This window comes from Pelobates fuscus, chromosome 6, assembly GCF_036172605.1.
Source record: "Pelobates fuscus isolate aPelFus1 chromosome 6, aPelFus1.pri, whole genome shotgun sequence".
Classification (NCBI taxonomy): Eukaryota; Metazoa; Chordata; class Amphibia; order Anura; family Pelobatidae; genus Pelobates; species Pelobates fuscus.
In genome coordinates this window covers 141136273-141158811 of record NC_086322.1, presented here as the reverse complement: position 1 = coordinate 141158811, position 22539 = coordinate 141136273, and positions in this window count along the sequence as shown.

Here is a 22539-nt window from a genome sequence, read left to right as displayed (position 1 = left end):
TTCACAATTAAACTAAAGAAAAAGAACACAGGACTAACTATTTCCTCTACTACAAGATTTCAGTTTTAGTGTACATAGTTTATTTTTATTTTTTAACACAAAGCATAAGTAGAGATGCACAAACAAAGTGGCTCAACTTCTGAATGGATTGATCAGTTAGATCGCTGGGGCATATACACATATACACCAAAACCACTTCATTAGGTGGCGCTTACCAGATCCCTTCCACTGAGTGGTGTTCAGAGGACTGCTTCAATTGTGGTCCATACACAGTTTTGTTACCTATATAATGACTACCTGTATATTTATAGGGTAATTCCGTAAATCAAGGATTATGGTGAAATGGCAGAAAGTAAAGAGTAAATTGCAAATGCTAGAATTGGGGAGAGGGGCAGGGTTTTTCAAGTTTGCCTCTTTTACACTAAAATGTTCAATTCCCTTGTCAATTTACCGCAAACCCAGTTTAGTGACTAACCCTGAAATTGTTCTGACTAATGACATTTTTGTGATAATTAAAATAATAAGGAATATGATCTCGCATCTTCATGGCATTTTATTTTTGGAAAACCAATTTAGAGAAGCATCTCTAGGGACTACTTTGTCTTATGTATATTTCGAATGCTTGACCAGCTCAAGTGGGTCAGAGAGATTTCCCCACAATACTCACCCTTTCCTCCATGATCTTGCGATGACTGCTTTCACTATTCCTGATCTTCCTGTCAATTAGACAGAACGCCGGTGAAACTACCAAATTTTGTCCTAACAGAATGAGAACAGTTTGTTCATTCATGTTAGGACGACATTCGATACTTTTAGGTCAGTTCGAAATTTCAAGATATTAGGGAGCTGTCTACTAAAAGGCTGAAAGATCAAGATTTGTCTTTCAGCCAACTTTACTAATACCAAGTAAATATTACTTAGTTTTAGTAATTAATCTGCCCCTACTCACTATATTGCGAGGAGGGACATGTCTAGTAAACAGTGAGCAGCCTGTGTCTGCTCACTGTTGTAAAAAAATAAAAAATAAATACAGCAGCCCCTCCAATAAATGGCCCCATGGTGGGGTATCTATTAACTAGTGGGGGCTCCCCCACGAGCCCCCACCCGTGCCCCGTGAGTGGGGGCTATTCAACTAAACAGGGGATATAAGGTCCCCCTTGGCCACCAGCCCCCGCTCATGGGACAATGGGGGGAGGACAATGAGCGGCGAGATGGGGGATGGGGGGGGGGAGGACAATAGGTTGCCCCTCCATTGTCATTTAGGGCCCCCACCTGCCGCTCATTGATGCCTCTCCACGGGGCCATTTGTTGAAGGGGAGGGGGGGGGTTTACAACAGTGAGCAGCCACAGGCATGCCCCTACTCGCAGCATAGCGAGTAGGGGCATTCTCAAGATTTCAGTCTCCCTTATGCTGATCTGGGGTTCATATTGACCCCCCTCCCCCCCATAGAGTGAGGAAGGACATGGGGGGCTTAAGAAGTGGTGGAGAGTTCCCTGCCACTTCTATTTTTACATATTACCGTATGCCAGTAGCTCCCTCCTTGTAATAAACTGAACGAACAAACAAACACCAATATTCGATGTTTGCTTGCTGGTCTGAAATTTCTATTTATTCCTTTGACTTTCTGACGAATGAATGAATAGATGAAATTTCTGTACGAATTTCGGACAATAACGAATGCCCAAGTGTTTAACTGGACATGCGCGGGAATTTCACAGTGCTATCTAGTGTGGGCAGATGATGTGTCCCACAGGGACTTCATCTGCCCACACAAAGCTGGCTGTGCCCAGGACCTAGGTTAATATAACAAAAATAGGTAATAGGGGGGCCTAGGGGCATTTGGGGGGACAATTAGATGTAGTGGAGTCGGGTAAAAAAAAAAAAAAAAACTGGATTCGGCCATGACAGTGCCGGTGTTAGAGGAATGAGTGGCACCTCTTAATATACACCCATGGTATATTCATTTAATTGGGAATTGGTGTGAACTGATAAATATACAGGACGTCTATGTGTAGGTTTTAACTTCACATATTTGTTCAGCTAGAACACCAGGCTTGATCATGGAAACCTAGATACAGTAGCAGGAGCCATTCTAATGGGATCAGTGTTAAGTCATATAGGTGTAGGCTGCTGCCAAATGTAATATGGGGTATCTTTTGCTTTGCGTGTCATATAGATTGACCTGGTGTGGTAAACCCATGATCTGTTAGCCCTATTTTTGTCTCTTTGCTGATGAGCCTGAAGTAGCAAAGTAGTGTTCCTATCATCGATTGGCAGCAACAGCAGTTGGCAAAAGCATTAGCATTCTTGGAAATCAAGCCAAAGGGAAATAGGGTGTGCTATTTTATGATACAAGTTGTAGAAACGTTTTAAAGGTTTCAAACACCCCTGCTTGAGATTCCAAGGTTTCATTGATTCCTAGAACTCATGTGAGGAGGACATACATCAAATATGTTTACATTTTGCACATGTAGGTCCTTTATCTGTCTAGGAAATATGAACCAGCGTTGCGGAACGGAGACCACTGTTCAACTTATGAACTAAAACAAAACCCACAGGTCTATTCACTAAAGTGAGAATTCAAAGTGATTTTAAACATTAAAGCCAAAGTAGCTAAAATGGAAGACCAGATACATTTTTTTTTTTGCAGTTACGCTATTTTGACTTTGGATTGTCACTTTACCTTGCTAGAACTTGGGCAATGTGTTTGCTTCACCATAATGTAAGGGTTTCTCTTTAAGTGCACCCTTTCATTGGTTTTTGTTTTGTTTTGTTTTTTAAAGAACAGAAGGCGTTTTATTTTAATACCCTATAGGTATACCTAACACAATATTAGGTATGAATAAAATGTTAAAAATGGGGGTGGGTGGGAACCAAAGTTTTGCTTATCATGATTTTTACACATCAAGTGCAACTAAAGAAAAATAACTCAAAATAGATTCACGCATCAGTCCTGATTGTTAAGTACCTCACATGTTTAGGAACTGCATTAACTTTTGGTTGTTCGTGTTAATTCTATACCAACCCTACCTTAACCCCACTTCTAACCCTATGCTTACTCTAACATTACACAACCCTAACCTTACCTCTAAACTTAACCTTCAACAATCTAACTCTAAAACTACCTAACCTAACACTAATCCAAACCATCATACTAACCTAACCCAGTTCAAAGGGATTTCCCTGCTAAAACAGTATAAAGTTGTCTGTGAGGGCCATCTAGTGGAAGATTGCAGCATGGGATGGCAGTGAATCTATCATGCTACACCATCAGTTTTCAAGCTTTTCATTATTGAAGTGGTTCAATAATTCATCTTTCATAATTAATGAATTACCCATAATTCTGATGAATTTTAATTTGTCTGAAAATTTATGAAAAAATCTGGTATGGCATATGCTACCATTATCATTTAACTGGGTAAATTAATTGTCATTAAAATATGTAATGAGATACTATAAATCTCAAATGACCTGATATCTCAAGTGATTGAGGGGATGTCCACGAACAAAACCAACATGCTGAAAGAAAGGTTCAGCCCAAGCATATTTATTAAAGATTGCTTATATTCAATAAAATGTTATATCATACTATATATCCAAACCCTACAACAGTAATTGAAATTTAATTGTAGAACATTTTATTCTTCATGTCCAATTCTGTTTTGATTTAAAATCTTTTGATTTACCCTACACAGGCAGTATTTAAAAATATATAAACAAACTACAATTACATGTAGTGGCTCAGATACAGGCCTCACGACAGTCCCGCTTTTGGTGAGACAGTCTCGATTTTGGGGTCCTGCTCTGCTGCCCAATTTAGTTCCCTGGTGTGCTGAATCTGGGGGCACCAGTCAACTGTCTGCCTTATTAGCTCCTGGTGTGCAGCGGGCACTAGGACTTTGAAGGGAGCACTTTAGCAGCACTTTTGGCATGATCCTGAAGGCAGAGGGCAAGCCAAACAGCTTATCCCAGTGACCAGAAAGAAAGCCTTAACTATGGAGGATGCCGTGCTCTCCAGGATCCTCCATAGACCGCAGTGTTGTGTTCACGCACTAATGCAAAAACCCAGACGGAGACAGAGCCGCTTCTAATATTGACTCATGTCACTTTCATCAACTAAAGATAAAAACCAATATGTGAGACTATTGTTCTACTTTAAACTGCTTTAAAATTGATTTTGTATGATATTTGCAAACATAAGAGATTCAATGCCAGAGAATAATTGAAAGTATGACTAATCTGTCAGCTAACACTTTGGAAATGGATACACTATGCTTTGTATTATATCTGGCAGAATTGCAACCTGGGTTTACTAATACATTTTAGCCAAATGAAATGAAGCCTAGAAAATCAAAGAACAATGTAGAACATGTTTACTCTTGTAACGGAAGAAGTAGCAAGCCTATAAAGAAAGGTGATTTGGAAACCAGATCCAGGAGTCATTTTAGTAGGGTAATCAAACTTGACTACTCCTCATAATTCACAAAAATCTAGTAGTTGCACACATACCATATAATGCCTCTATCATCTCAAAGTACCCCAGTGACCAAGGTGGCATAACTACAGATACATTAATCCAGTATCTGTCCAGGGACCCATTGGTTAATCCAATGCACTATTATTGGACACAGAAAGGCCTTTCTGAATCCATTAAAACTGTATTGTATTATAGTATATTGGATTAACCATTGAGTGCCCAGATATTTTTTTTATTTTATTGTCTAGCCCAGTGGTTCCCAAACTTTTTAGGTTCAAGGTGCCCTCAATATTTCAGTATTTTTTTCAAGGCACCCAAAATCCAAATTTCTAGGTTGTATATCTGAACAGCACTGCGGCATTTACTGGCGCTATAGTGTAATGTACAGTGTTGGTGTTTGAAGGGGTGCTTGTATATAGTTATTGTGTTTTAATACAGGGGTGTGTCTGAATGTAATGTTCATGTGGATGTACATATGTGTAATGTATTTGTGTTTGAGTGAAGGGGTGTGTTTGTATTTTTTTTAGTTTGAATGCAGGGTGTGTTTGTATGTAATATTTGTGTTAGATTACAGGAGTGTGCTTGTATGTTGTGCTGGTGTGTGACTGCTTGGATGTATACACATACACACATACATACACACATACACAGATATTCATGCACATTAACACACAGATGCATATAAATACACCGACACACACACACACACACATTCATTCATATTCATTCATATAGACACCGACACGTACACATATAGATACACACACAGATACACACCGACATATACACACATGCACCCTGACACACACAAATATTGATACATGCCCACACCACGACATATAAACACACACCCTGACACACAGATGCACATACACAGACAGATGCCCATACACAGATTTGTGCGCAGACACATAAGCATATATATATATATATATAAATATATATATATATATATATAAATATATATATATATATAAATATATATATATATATATATGTATGTATACACACTCATACTCACTCACAGGCATACACTCATACACACACACACACACACTCAAACTCATACACACTCAAACTCATACACACACACACACACACACACTCACACTCATACTCATACACACACATGTACACACACACTCATACACACACACACACTCAAACTCACACTCATACACACACTCAAACTCACAAACACTCATACACACACACACTCAAATTCATACATATGCACATAATCACACTTATACATACACTCATACATACACTCTCATACACATACACACACTCATACTCACACACACTCATGCACATACTCACACACATACAGCTGATTTATTTTTAATATCTCCAGCCACCCTCCTGTTAGCTTACCTTATGTGCCAGGAGGGTGGCTGGGAGTCCTGCTACTGTGGGAATGAGGGGTCTGGAGCTCTTTGTGCTCCTTCCCCCTCATGCTGCAGCTGCCTTCTCCCGCACTGACATTACAGGGGTCCAGTCGCGGTCTCAAAGGACAGCGGCACCCGACCGGGCCCCTGTTCAGCAGTAAGGTTTCCCCCGTACTATAATGATAGCACTGGGGAAACATTACGCGGCACCCCTGTGTGCACGCAGTTTGGGAACCGCTGGTCTAGCCTGTATAAGCATCCAACAGTGCCAAAACCTTGTTGCTATAAACTCAGTATGCTCATACATACAGCAATGCTAGCATGTTGTCATAATAGATATCTTTTTCAGTGATTTATGGATTGCATTGTGTACTCCTATTTTGTGATTTGACTGGTGATATAGCTTATTGCACAATGAGACTTTACTATCAAATATAGGAGTCACAGCAATTAGGGGAAAAATCCTAGCTGTCTGGATTACTGCATACAAGAACATGCCTTTTATCATAATAAATACATGGCACACAGTGAAAATTTGCATCATGCCATTTCCAATAATAAATAATATGTTCTCTATTCAGAAGCTATCGCTAGTATTCACTAAAATTCATCCTAAAACAAAACATAATGGCCGCCCTCATAAGAGATACCAAAAACATGGCCACCATAATGGATTTCTTGACCGGACTAACTTAGAGCTACTAAACCTCTAAAAATAATAATGGCCGCCGCCATGTCTCTCACAAGAGATATCAAAAACATGGCCGCCACCATGGATATCTCGGCTGGATCCTTTTCCCCTTAAACCTTGTTACTAAGACCCCCTCTAGGTTTGTGTCGAGGTATACTACACTGCTACATCCCTTCCTATTCCCTGGTTGGCCGCAATTCAAAAAGCAGCACTTGATTTTGTTTTGAGCCGGTACATATGTGTGTGGGTGTTTGTATATGTATGTATGTAGTGTGTGTGTATATATACACATATATATATATACACACACATACACTACATTGCACAATGACTTATTTGGCTGGCATACATTTTTTTCCTGGTCTGCACTGTATCCCCAGTCCGGCCCTGCAAAACGGGGCTGCGCATAAATGTCATAACAATTATGCCCCCCCTTGGAAAAATTCCTGCGGACGCCCATGCAAACAATCACTGCTAAACACATTGAGTTCTTTGACAGTCAAGGCTATTGCAGGCTTTCCAACGTCTTTTTTTTATTCTGATTTATACAACTGTGTGTGTAGCAATAGTGTTATCAAGGTACTAATACACTTTACAGTATCAGTTGACCGTAAATGTGGAAAGTTTGGTTTGGTTGAATAATTTTTCAGGAAATTGAGATTTTGTTTGGGATGTCTGACACTCATTCATGTAACGGTTCAGTTTGGCTGAATATTATTTAGGGGAAAATATTGGGGTAAACATTCACACAAGCCAAATGGGGAACAAAAATAAGACAATATAATAAATATTATGTATATATTTTGTAGTACACTGATAGGTGCATTTTCCTGCCACAAAGTTCACAGATCAAGTGAGATAAAATAACCAATCAGGGAAAAAGAGAAGGAACAGTAAAAATAAATAAATAAATATATGTATATATTATATAATTTTCTTCACCGCTCCTCCCTTTTTCTCTCTATTGGTCACTCCTCTCTTGATCTCTAAAAATAAATCAACATTTAGTTCCTGTCCCCTGGTCATCTATCATCTTTTTTTCCCCTACAATCATCTCTTTTTTTTTTTTTTTTTTTTTGGTGCCACAGGCAGAACTCTAAACACTAAATCAAGCTAAGCCCATATGGCTCTTCAAACACACAGAATTCGGTCAAACAGTCGATCGATCCAAATTCGACCGATTTGCAATTTGCTGGAATCTGAATGCACAAGTATAGTTGACCGCAAAGGTGAGATAATATTGATTAGATCTGTACTTACTGTTAAACTGTAGCATCATAGATACCTACATTACTATACAACAAATAAATGATATCTCCCTCTTAAAGGAACTCTCTTTTATGCTATGGCAACAGGGATGTTCTACTTGTATCAGTCAACAACTACCGTGAGATATTAAAATAAAAACACACAGCCACTAAAAAGGCATTAGCCTGGAATGAGAAAAGAATACGGCATGAGAGACACAATGGTTTGCTGTAAAGAGATGGCATCAGTGTGAAGACAGATGGGTTGAGCTCTTGTTTGAAGAAGTGTCTGTGACAGAGAGAGGGGGGTGTCTGGTGACTCATGTTGACAGGTGTGTTTTTGAAGTGATTCAGGTGGTCTGGAATGTAACATGAAAGAAGTTAACAAAAATCTATAAACATATTCGGTGCTTCAGAAGTGCAATGGGAGACTCGGCACAATATTTGGAAGGATTAAACACTTTGTGTAAAAAGTGGATGAGTGTTAAAAAGATAAGATGTTCTAGCAGGTATATCGGTGGATAAATGGCTATTCGTATTTTATATACAATACAGGTACTGATTATACATCTACAACACAATAAAGACGGTTATTAAAAAAAAATTAATATTGTTGTGTCATATAAATATATGGCTGCTGAACTGCTCATAGGTAAGACCAATAATTCTTGCATATGTTTCTTATAGTATATATGTATAAACAGGCATGAAATTATCCTGATAAATTATTATCAGTAATACACAAAGATGACACGATGTTGGATTTTATTCCCCAAACTCTACATTGTAGTGAATTTGAAGATTGTTTGGCAAAATGTAGGCAAAGTTTGACTATAAAAACAAACACATTTACCTGCACTCTATCACTCCAATGGCCATTAAAGGGTCACGTCAAGGCAAAACATGTTGTGTAGATGAGTTCCACACTAACAGTTCACCTTGCTGTGTTAAGCTGAAAGGTAGAATCTCTAAGAGAGGAATATTTTTATAAACCCTAAACATTTATTAAGCCTTGATAGGACACACATGGGGTTGGCGGCAACATTGTAAAATGGCTGTATAATATAAAAGCAAATACAAACATTCCTTAGTAGACAAAATGCATTGTGTTATTTTATATTGTTATTTATATTTTTAAGCATCTTTGTTGTTTGTTCTGTACTTGGTAGATACTCTGCACCATTACCTGCTATCTTTATTCTTTATTTCATATACCTGCCACCATCAGAAGCCTTGGCGATTTACAAGTAAAGAATACTACAAGCATTTATTGGACTTTTTATGTGGGCGCAACCTGTACATATATTTTGTATTATCTTGCTCTATTCAAATGTAAGCCTTTATCTAAGAGGTTAGTCTTGACGTGGCAGGTGAGTGTACACAATAATGGCCATTTGAGTAGTACTAAAAAGTTATTAAAATGTGCAGTGTGATTTGGGATAGTGCGGGGGTAACTTTTATTTTGTTTTTGTACTTTGTGTCGGGGCTGAAAAATACTGCGGCCACTGGTGCCACTTAGAAATAGTTGGGAGTTTGAGTGCAGGGCTTAAATCTGTGTGTTTGAATTTTGACAAGAGCTTGGAATATTTTTTCCAAATCAGATATGCTTTGCTTAAAGTTTGAAGTTCGTTTTTCAGCCTACAATTAATTATTTGAAGAATAAACCACCTGCTACCATATCAATTATTTATTTTCTCTCATAAAATGCCATGCAATGAGTTGTGGTGTGTTTGTCCTCAGAAGGAGGGGGGACAGCGAGACTACTCACCCTCCCTCCGTTGACTTGACCCAATGTCATCACCAAAAGTGTTTCTGTAAGTAGCACAAGTCTTGTTTATAGTATTTCCTACAATAGGCACCCATTGATAGACTGAGAGTGTCAGCTGATACACTTAGCCCTTAACCAGTTGCCAAGCTAAGTCTTCCTCATACTGAAGTGCACAGAGGAAGGAAGCCAGGACACAGAAACTCTAAGCTCCAATTTCAGGGTTAAACTGTAAACAAGTTTAAGTTGTTATGTGGGTATAAGTGTTCCTTTAATGAAAAAGCATGAATAAAGCTACTTGACATTAGAAGTCTCCTAATGCCTGTTAAAACTGTGTCTGGGTCCAATCATTCTTTATGGTATACACACTCATTAAGTTCCTGATTTTATTTTTTTTATTTCTTTATACATTGACTCCATAATTAACTTTTAAAGGATTGTTAATTTCGACCTAGAAGTCCTGTTGGCTGTAATGTCCACTTTCAAGAACTACTGATATTGCTAAATAGCTCGCTGAATTCAGTATTTGACTCATACATCCTCCGGCTGCTAAGCCCTCCTTTACTGTAACACCTGGTACATTCTCGTACTATGGCAGCATACCAGGACTGCATTCTCTGTTTTGTAGGTAAAGTATAAAATGACATTTTAGGTGTCTAAACCTGCTAGGAATGTTACCTAGAACTATTCAATTTACCTTCATCTCTAATGACATCTGATGATTAAAAAAGATAAAATCAACATATTTTTATTGAAATAATAAAATACTAAAAACCAAAACGTATTTATATTTTTGTTAGAACAAAAGTTACTTGCACACTATCTAAAATCCCTATTCACATTTAAATAACTGGAGATTTTTTAGTATCACTCCAATGGCCATTAAAGGGTAAGCTCACCTGTCATGTTAGGGCAAAGCTTTTAGGTGAGTCCTGCACTAACAATTCACCTTGCTTCTTTTTATTACAAAATAAAAGTGAATTAAAAGCCTATCAATAAAGTCCTGTGGTCCGCAGTCCTGGTCCTTATAGTTGGATTGAAAAGGAAATATAGGAGTACTCACAGGTACAATATATGGATATGGCAAATAATAAACTAGATAAACAATAATAAAAAGTTATACTTTTATCTTCACTTTATTGTTTATTTGTATTATTGTTGGGGGGACTGCAGGACTTTATTGATGGGCTTTTTATTCACTTTTAATTTACAGATTAAAGCGTGTTTGACACTTTAAATCACAGTGTTGCACTATATTTGTTTCAACTCTCTTTCCATATGGGTCTTCCGATTATTTGACAATGTTGAACTTTGAGAACCTATGCCATATTGATGAGCCAAAATTGTCAGAAGTTTGTGAGTGTAACCTTGAATTTTGGAGCTTTTAAGTGTTTTTACTTTATTACCCTATGAGTTGTTTCTCAAATTTTGTATTTTAGGTACATTTTTTTTTGTTCTTTCAGGCTTTTGGTCTTATATTCAAGTCTGGTAAATAATTAGGTGAGTCTTACAAAAGTAGGAGGGTCAGTTGTTACACAATCTCTTCTAATGTAATTCCATTTTGTAATTCACATTTACCAAACAAATTAAATAAGAGGTCAAATTACTAATTGGCCTACAAATCAGCATAAGTTATTTAGTATTTTAATAAATGTCTTGGCTATTTGCTAGCATGACTAGAAGATTTAACTACTGAAGGATCTGGTCAACTCATGCATAACTGGAGTTCTTGTAGCAGTCCTGAACAGTCACTACACAGTAAGTTTCAAATTAACATGAATAATACACTGCACTATATTTTTTAGCAAAGTTTATTCAGCTAACCTCAGAGAAGGCAACGTTGCAACACCTAGTGTTGTCTTAGTCAAGCCATTGATTGCACATTGAGATTCATCATTGTAAGGTACATGTGAGTCAGCAAGACCAAAGGAAAAAAGTCAGTCAAGCTGAAATTCAAATATTGCCAATCAAATTACACATATCACTGACTAATATTCAAAATACAATATAAAATCCCATGTTATTATTTTGCACCTTCTCTGTGTTTATCTGTCCTTTGAGCTAGAACACAGAGCTTAAGAGCAGAAGGTACAATAAGGTATGAGAAGAGGTGAAGAGAACACGTGAGACAGAGAGGTATATCCGAAGGGATTAGAATATGACACACTTTTCACACATTTCCATACCTATGCATTCAATGACTTGCATTTTTGTTTTCTTTGATCACTGTACGTGAGTGAGGGGTAATGACTGTATGAGCGGCTGAGTACCAGGTGAGCTGAGTGTGAGTGAATGAGAGCCGAGTGACATATGTAGAATAGCTATGGTGGCAGAGAGGTCAGAGGAACAAGGAGGGATGGAGAGAAGAGAAGGATGGGGGTATCTGGACAGGAAGGTGGTAAGAGGAACAGAAGTTGTTGGTCCCAAGGCACAAAAGTGGAAGGAGAACCAGTGGGATTTGGTGGGGAGCTGTGCTTTCAGGCCAACATAGGACATCACATTGCTTATCATATTCACCTTTTAACTTCCTACCAGGTCACATTAGTAGCTTCTGCCACTACAGCAACATCTAATTCACCCTCTGCTGCAAGAAACATATCACTCCTCTAAAGTACAAAACCAGAAAACTCACATAGATGGTGTCACCACATCTTGATGCCACCTCCATAGAGAGTGACATCAAGAGACAGTCTAGAAGAAGTAGATAGAACCACAGAATGCCAACCAATGCAGAAAAGAAATGACTGACAGCAGAAATGATCTAATAAACACCGTGTCTACAGTGATTACACACATGCAGACACATGCAGATGCAGCATGGAATCACAGAAATAAACAGATTGTACGGAAGCAGATTTATGGATGTGTCCATGCATATGTGCAAGTGTGTGTCTGTGTGTATTTATGTATATTTATTAATGTTGTACTATATATGTGTGTGAGTGTGTTGCTAAATAGGTTTGTGCGTGTGGCAGGTTATGTTTACATGTGTGAACATGTCAGTATGTCTATGTGTATGTGGCTAATTAAACATGTGTGAATAGAGGTATAAATATGTATGTGCATGTCTAAATAGATATTTGCGATGTCTAAATAGGCATAAGTGGCTAGTTATCTATGTGTGGCTAATCATGTGTATGTCTGAGTGGATACTGTGGGAGGCCCAGAAACTTGTCTTATTCAGGGACCCACTATTGGTAAGGGGGCTGTGTGTTAGTGTATTCATTTATGAATCTACTGATCATATTTCCTGTAGGACTCCTCACCTTCATTTAATATGGTTGTGGAATCACATATATTTATTTTTTGGTGGGGGGTGGGAGGGGTTGCCAACTTGTTTGGTGTTTGAAGTGGTCATGGTGCCTGGAGTATGTATGTGCAACATTTTGCTATGAAACGCTGCATAAAAAGTTTAACCTCTCTGCTGCCAGAGGTATAGCCCCACCTCTGGCAGCATCATTGGGGCATAAATAACCAGCCTAGAACAAGAGTTATAGGTTCCTAAAGTTAATTCTGTGTGTATATCGCATCTGTCATCAGCATGCACAGCCTGGCCTTTTTCTGAAATGCAGGTGACTTTAAGCTATATTCTTTGTTTGCTTTCGGGGGGGTGTTGGGGGGAGGGAGTGAAGAGGGCACGTTAGAAAGAGTTACTCTTATTTTCTTAAAGAATTGTTTTCTGGGTTGGAGTAACCATTTAAGTAATTATTCTGTGTTATTCCTTATCCTTTGTGGACGTAAGGAGTAGTCATTACAGCACATACAGCACACCGTACAATAAAAGGTTAAGGCAGACGCTTTATCCTGGCAGGATGAATGTCTCAAGGTTAAAGTACTCCTCTAATCCCAGCACTAGAAAGGAAAGCTGTAGCTAGAGTAAATTAAATCTTTCCATACCAATTCATTCCCGCACATGCTCTCACCGAAGGCAGTGATGAAGTCTGGAGACCAATTACAAATCACTGTTGTGATTATTATAATCCCTTTATTTCAATTCCCGATCAACATAAATAACCGTATCTGTAAACATATTTCTTAAGAAGAAGAATATACAGTAAACTTTTAATCTGTCCGTCTATCTAGTTCATCCATCTGTCTAAATGTTTATTATATTCTATCTGAAAGAGCAATACATAAAAAAATATATATTTTTAAAAGGTTCAGCGGTTATAAGGATATTTTTGTTTCTGGATCCCAGCTTGGAACCAGTCATCACATACTTATTTAAAATAGTAATGTTAAATGAGTGAAAACCATTTCAGCACTTATTTCAACGAGTACTCCAGGTGTGGTTTGTTAAACCCCCTCTTTCAGTGTATTACATTAAAGAAACTGTAAAGAGTACAAAATAAATTTTAAAAAAAATTGTCATCAACATCCCTTTATCCTACAAGTGAACTCTACCAATTCAGGACATTTCTGAAACCTCTCAGACAGTTGTGGTTGACCCAATTATTTGTGAATGGTTGTAATGAGTAGATAAATAATGTTACCTCTTTATAAATCAATGGTAAGACAGCCACCTTAAATAAGCCGTGCCGTTTTTGGCACCAGTTTTAAAGAAGGATACTGCAGAACTAGAAAGAGTGCATAGCTTCAAAATCAATATGGGGCATGGAAAACATTAGTTATAAAAGGTTTGAACAACTGGATTTATTTTCTTTAGAAAAAAAGGCGCTTCAGAGGGAATATGATAGCACTATACAAACAAAAATATACAGGGTCAGTACAAACCACTATGTTCTAACCTGTTTGCTAGCAGGAATATACAATAGACAAGAGGTCACGCACTGATACTGGAAGAAAGGTGTTTTCGCATATAGCTGAGGAAAGGGCTCTTTACAGCAAAAAAGATGTGAAATTCTCTGCCTAAAGAGGTTATCTTATCAAATTCTGTAGATGTTAAAAAAAAGGCCTGGATGTTAGTATAGTTGAGGATATAATTAACATGTACATGAACAGGTTGTTGATCCAAGGAGAAATCTGATTGCCATTATGGAGTCAAGAAATATTTTTTTCTCTTTTCTGAGCATTAATGCATATAAGATTAAAAAAAATAAAAAAAAATTAAGTTTGTGAAAAAAAGATATTAAAAGAGCAAGAAAGTGCATGTAACATATCTCTAGCAAGGTAAGCAGACCGTATATTGCAGTTAAGAGGGCCTCCCCCATCTAACGCAATGCTACACTAATCCACACAGAGTGATCTCTCAATTCTTTTACAATGAACAACAAACTTTCAGATCAGTGATAGCAGAATAGAAGGGACTAGTATCCCACCTGCAGCTCAGAGACCTGGATCTCATTGATGTACAATATATACATCTAACACAAAGACTCCTTATCAAGATGTATTTCTAAACAGCGATGAGCGACCATGGGAAATGCACCCCACCCCCTCCCAATATACTGGATGCATACAATCCTCTAAAAGCAATCAGGATTGAAGAATGCCATATAAATATGATACCATTATTATAGATTTATCAAGTTTGAATTTTTCATGCACATTAACATTTGTAAGCAATTCTTGGTGTATAACCAATCATTCTAGTATATATTAGCAGTGTTGCTCAATTAATTAAGAAAATATACAGTTTTGCCAATATCATGTTTTTACTTTATACATTTAGTATATCCTTTACTGGAATTAGAGACTACTCTTAGAAACAAACAAATCCATCAGCAGTCCTTGATCTTGCAATGCTAATTATGCCGTATTTTGAATATGACCCTGGCATGATTCACTTACAGGTTTACTCATATATATATATAGAAAATACAAGCAATTACTTTAAAGCTGTAAAATACATTTAGAAACAAGAACAAATAATAAAATGAAAACACAATAAATATGCGTATGTAAATATAAAAACGTGATTCATTTTAGCTCAATGCTTTCGAATCACGTGTAAATGTGTCGATCTTTTCAAACCCTTTATGATTCTACCCCGAATTGTCATGTCTGATGTATGTTTTTGAAAACTGTTGATCTAGGTTTGAACCAGTCTTGTATACTTTTAGAGATGTCCCCTTTGAGATGTTTACGCCTAGTAAAACAGGTTTCTTGCTGCGTAAGGTGGAATTATTTTTGCTATTTTCCACCATGGGTCATCTTATTGTGAAAGTTTCCAAATATTGACATACAGACCTCCATTATTGTACCTCTTTACATGCAATCCGTGTATTACTATAAGCACATTAATAATAGAAAAAACCTTAAAGGACCATTATAGTGCCAGGAAAACATACTTGTTTTCCTGGCACTATAGTGCCCTGAGGGTGCCCCCACCCTCAGGGTCCCCCTCACGCCGGGCTCTAGGAGGTGGAAGGGATTAAACTTACGTCTTTCTCCAGCGCCGGGCAGGGGACTCTCCTCCTCCTTTCTGCCTCCTCGGCTGAATGCGCATTCGCGGCAGGAGCTGCGCTCGCATTCAGCAAGTCCATAGGAAAGCACTCTCAATGCTTTCCTATGGACGCTGGCGTCTTCACACTGTGAAACTCAATCAATGAGACAGCCACTAGAGGCTGGATTAACCCTATAATAAACATAGCAGTTTCGCTGAAACTACTATGTTTATAGAAAAAAGGGTTAATCCAGTGGCGTACACACACTCTATGGGGCCCCGGTGCGAAACTGATCCGTGGGCCCCCCCCTACCGTGAACCTCTCCCCCCTGACTGTGGGCCCCTCCCCCCCGACACATACATACAGACACAAACACATACCCCCGACAGACACATACATACATACACACATGCAGACACATACATACAGAGACACACACGCAGACACATACATAGACACACACACATACACAGACATACAGAAACAGACACACAATCATACATACACAGACATACATACAGATACACACACACACAGAGAGACAGACAGACACACAGAGAGACACAGACACACATATGGATATACACACACACACACAGACACAGACATACATACACACATGCAGACACATACATACAGAGACACACACGCAGACACATACATAGACACACACACATACACAGACATACAGAAACAGACACACAATCATACATACACAGACATACATACAGATACACACACACACACACAGAGAGACAGACAGACACACACAGAGACACAGACACACATATGGATATACACACACACACACAGACACAGACATACATACACACATGCAGACACATACATACAGAGACACACACGCAGACACATACATAGACACACACACATACACAGACATACAGAAACAGACACACACACACACACACAGAGACACAGACACACAATCATACATACACAGACATACATACAGATACACACACACACACACAGACAGACAGACACACAGAGACACAGACACACATATGGATACACACACACAGAGACACAGACATACATACACACAGATACAGACATACACACATACACAGACATAAATACACACAGACACATATACACAAAATGTTTCCTACCATGTGTGGGTCCAGTGGTGGCTCAGCCTGATGGGAGTCAGAGTTCCCACTCTGACTCCCTCCTCCTTTCAGTTTCCTCCCGCTCGGGCTGTCAGTATGCTGGGAGGAGTGACGTGCGGTCACTTCCTCCCAGCGTGTGATGTCATCACAGGGGGCCCGGTCGCGCTCTTAAAGCGCCCAGCGCAGACCGGGCCCCCTTACAATCCATGTCCATCGGGTGGCCCTGACAGCATGGGCCACCCGATGGACCCCTTGACATGCGGCCCCGGTGGTTTGCCGCACGGGCCGGGGCCGCAAAGCGTGGCAGTTGCTACCCGGTCGCGGGGGGGCCGCAGGGCGGCCGGGCCCCCTGGAGTGCCGGGCCCGGTCGCAGCTGCGACCCCTGCGACCGCGGTACGTACGCCACTGGGTTAATCCTAGCTGGACCTGGCACCCAGACCACTTCATTAAGCTGAAGTGTTCTGGGTGCCTATAGTGGTCCTTTAATAACACAAACTAGTAATAGGTTGAAGTACTTATTTTAGGATGGATACTAGGATGTGTTGATGTTGTTATCCAAATGTTTACAGATATTTTATATCCACCAATAATTCAAGGACAATGTCAAGTTTAGTAAGGTGTTAACATGTCACATGTACACTATAGTAGCACATTTGTTATACTATATATAGTTAAATTGATATTTGCAGTGCCCAACTGTTCTAGTAAGGTTGAACAATCGACCTTCTTAATCCAGCAGTGGACTGCTCATTTGGTAAATGCAACAGATTTGATGAAACACATTATTCACAAACAAATCAAGGTAAAACGTATATGGTTTATCTAAAATAACAAGCTTTTAAAAACATAATGCTGTCACATGACAAGGAGGTCTCTCTTATCATTCCTCACTTGCATTGAAAAATAGTTAAATTCTTAAATCAGTAATAATTATATATCTAACACCAATCAGTGTAATGATCTATCAGCATCACGCAAACAATTTCAAAACAGCACTAGTAAAATGCATTAACTAAGAAAGCAAAGTATGTCTGCTGTTTCAAGATTATTTTGCCAAACAGATTTAAACAGAGACACAGTAAAGATAACCAATAGAATTATACATGAAGAAAGAATTTGGTTTGGCCAAACTGTTTCATCCGAAAATACATTCAGTTTGGGGAGTCCAAAATTCATCCATGTGGTGTTTTGGTTCTTACGAATTTCCATGCAACTAAACGGGAAAAATTATTTGTGTGAACCAAAAGGGTGCGGAAATGGGAAAATCAGTGTAATTCAAAATATATAAATAATATAAATAAAAATAAATGAAAAATATAAGTATTATGTATATATTTTGCAGTACACTCATATGAGCATTTTAGAGGGAAAAAACGTTAAACAAAAAAGAAATGTAAATATTTATTACACTTTCAATATAAAAATGAACTATATTGGAAGTGCTATTGAAAAAAACAACTCCAACGAAGATAGTAGCTGATTGTTTAGAACTGGTTAGTAGGGATTTCAAAACACCTATCGAACCCATGTGCCTAGATACATATCCACCTCCCTCAGCTTTATTGCAAGCCTATCTGACCCTTACATATCTTTATTCAACAGCCTGATTTCAAAACTATCAAGCCCCAATACTGCTGTAAGAAAATCTGATACGCGTCCTCCCTCCCCTCACCACCCCACCCCACCTCATGCTCATTATTACATTTATAGATGGTCTGTCACACCCAAATTTTAGATAAGTAAAAATAACAGGTGTACACACTGCCTCTTATTAGTACACTCCTGCACTTTCTTAACCCCTAAAACTTAATATTTACCCTACCTTCACCTGCTTTTGATATTCCAATTATTAACTTTTTCCCAGTTTAGCAATGATCTGTCTTCTCCTCCTCTTTATTTCCTCCTTCTCCCTCAGTCAGGGCCGGACTGGGAAAAAAATTAGGCCCGGGCATTTTTCAATCAGAGCGGCCCCCTAAGAAGGGGGCGGGGCCAGAGAGGGTGTGTTTTGTCATCACTAATGACAAGCACACACCCTCTCAAAGTGAGCAAGTTGGTTCAATGCGCAGAGCCCCGCTGAAGAGCTCTGGCATTAGAAAGAGGCCCTGTATTTGTTCTGCGCAGCGCAAGCAAATTTAATAACATGCTTGCGCTGTGTTTGCTTTTAAATTGTCTCTGGTGTCTCCACAAGTGGGATACCAGAGGACAAAATGGCCAGGAAAGTGTATGGTGCATGCGTTTGGAGCCTGCTTGTGGGATTGCGTGTGTGTAGAGCGTGGTGTGGTATTGTGTAAATAGGTCAATTTAATTTGTGTTTGTGGTGTAATATGTGTGGCTAGGGGCTGTAGAGAGTGTGTGTATAGGGGGCATGGTGTTATAGGGGATGTAGTGAGTGTGTGCATACGGGCTGTAGTGTGTGTGTATAGGTGACGTAGTGTGTGTAGGGGTTGTAGAGAGGGTGTGTTTAGAGAATGTTGTATGTGTTTGCTGACAAGAAATGTAGTGTGTGTGTGTGTGTGTGTAGGAGATTTAGTGTGTAAAGGACCCAGAGTGTGTATAGGAGATTGTGTGTGTGTGTGTGTATAGAGGATTAAGAGTGCATATAGGGTAAGGGATCTAGCGTGTATCTGGAGCGTAATGTGTGTAGTGGGGCAGTGTGTGGGGTGCTGTAGTGTGTGTGTGTGTGTATATATATATATATATATATATATTTGGACGTATTGTATGTGTGAGGGGCGCAGTGTGTGTGTATGTAAGAGGGGTGCTGTGTGTGAGGGTGTTTTTATCTGCCGTCACATTCTAGGTTTCTAATTTTCTTTGTCTTTTAACTCACTGAGGGTTATATATATATATATATATATATATATATATATATATATATATATATATAAAATAACCCTCAGTGAGTTAACAGACAAAGAAAATATATATGTGTGTGTGTGTGTGTGTGAGCGAGGGTGCTTTCTGTCTCAGGGTGCTGTGTGTGTCTGGGTGCTGTGTGTGTCTGGGGGTGCTGTGTGTGTGTCTGGTGGTGCTGCGTGTGTCTGGGTGCTGCGTGTGTCTGGGTGCTGCGTGTGTCTGGGTGCTGCGTGTGTCTGGGTGCTGTCTGTGTCTGGGTGCTGTCTGTGTCTGGGTGCTGTGTGTGTCTGGGTGCTGTGTGTGTCTGGGGGTGCTGTGTGTGTCTGGGGGTGCTGCCTGTGTCTGGGGGTGCTGTCTGTGTCTGGGTGCTGTGCGTGTCTGGGTGCTGTGTGTGTCTGGGTGCTGTGTGTGTCTGGGGGTGCTGTGTGTGTCTGGGGGTGCTGTGTGTGTCTGGGTGCTGTGTGTGTCTGGGTGCTGTGTGTGTCTGGGTGCTGTGTGTCTGGGGGTGATGTGTGTGTCTGGGTGCTGTGTGTGTCTGGGTGCTGTGTGTTTCTGGGTGATGTGTGTGTCTGGGGGTGATGTGTGTGTCTTGGGGTGATGTGTGTGTGTGTGTGAGGGGGCTGTTAGTGTGATTTTTTTATTTACATTTAAATATGTTTTTTATTAATAAGTAAAAAAAAAAAGTTATATCCCCCTCCCTCCCTCCTTACCTTTAGCCTGGGGCGGTCTGCCTGGGTGTGGGGAGCCGGCCTGCCTGGGAGGGGGACCATGCTGCCTTCCCTGGTGGTCCAGTGGTGAGAGTGAACTCTAGCCCCTGCAGGCTAGAGTTCACTCTCGCGAGATCTGAGCGTTGCCGCGGTAACCGCGGCAACGCTCAGACCTCGCGAGAGGATCCGGCGGAGCTGCTGGCTAGAGCTCCGCCGGTCCTCTCCTCCCTCCCTCACACCCCAGCCGGCAGCCGCATGTAACAGGGTCTCTGGGCCGGTGAGGGAGATCTTTGATCTCCCTACCGGCCCATGGAGACACACAGCAGGGCCGGCGCTCGGATAGCGCTGGCCCTGCAGGGGCTGGCAATGGAGATCCTGTGATCTCCCCTGCCGGCCTCGGCCCCACGGCCATCGCGGCCCACCGGGCATTTGCCCGGTGTGCCCGATGTCCAGTCCGGGCCTGCCCTCAGTATAAAAATCTCTCCTTAAACCAACTTCACTCATCCACATCCCCATTTACATATGCCCCTCTCTGCTACACTCCGCTCCTTCTCTCATCTCATGCCTTGCACTCATTTTTCTACTCTTTCACTCCTACCCACAATCGATCTCATCCTAGACCCCATGCATACAATACCCATTCACACCTCCTGTCACTTTCTCTCCTTCTGCTTCTAGAAGCTAAGGATGTCTCTCCCAATCCAGGGCCCTTTACCTTCTCTACACACACTAAGACCACCAGAAACCCCACAAACCTCATCACAATACCCTGCCCTTTACCATCACTTACCAACATTCAGTGTGCACTCTGGAACGCACGCTCCATCTGCAGTAATTTAAAATCAACAGCCATACACAACTTTTTCATCTCAAACTCACTCACACTACTTGCACTTACAGAGACCTGGCTGTCCCCCTCTGATAGCGCTACTCTTGCCTCTTAATGTTTTGGTGGGCTACAATTATCTCACACTCTTAGACTCAACTGTAAAGGAGGTGGTGTAGGCATCCTTCTCTCCCCTCAATGTACCTTTCAACCAATCATAACTCCCCCTGCCCTATCCTTTTTTTTTCTTTTGAAGTTCACACTGGCCGCCTATTTAAACCCACTACTTTAAGAATTGCTATCATCTACAAACCCCTTCTCCACTGTAAATTTATGCTGCGCTCATACAGCTTGGCTCTTTCCTCTGCAAAAGAAATTTACTTCAACACCCTCATAACCACACTCTCCTGCGAACCCAAACGACTATTTCACACATTTAACTCTCTTCTTTGCCCTATTGTTCCTCCTCCACCTACTAACTTGACCACCTTAGACTTTGCAACTCACTTCACTGACAAGATCTCTAGAACCAGAGAAGATATATCTCATCTTTTTTCTTCCCCTTACAATACTTTCCCTAGCCTCACTTCCTCTGCTGTTCTATGTTCATTCGCACACGCTACAACAGAAGAGGTTTTTGCTCTACTCTGCTCCAGTCCTCCCGCCCCACCACCTGCTCCCTAGATCCAATTCCCTCGCACCTTATCCATACTCTGTCTTCTTCTCTTTCTCTACCTCTCACAAAAATTCTCAATCTCTCTCCTCTGGCATATTTCCATCGCCCTTCAAACATGCAACTGTAGCCCCAATTCTAAAGAAGCCTCAACCTTGACCCTAACTCCCCGTCCAACTACTGTCCTATCTCAGTACTGCCTTTTGCATCCAAGATCCTTGAAAGAGATGTGTATGCGAGATTGACATACTTCCTCGAGTCCAACTCTCTGCTATACCCGCTTAAGTCTGGTTTCCGCACTAAGCACTCTGTGGAAATGGCACTGACCAAAGTATCCAATCATCTACTCGCTACAAAATCTCTTGGTCACTACTCTATCCTAATTCTCTCTAACCTTTCTGCGGCTTTTGACACTATTGATCATC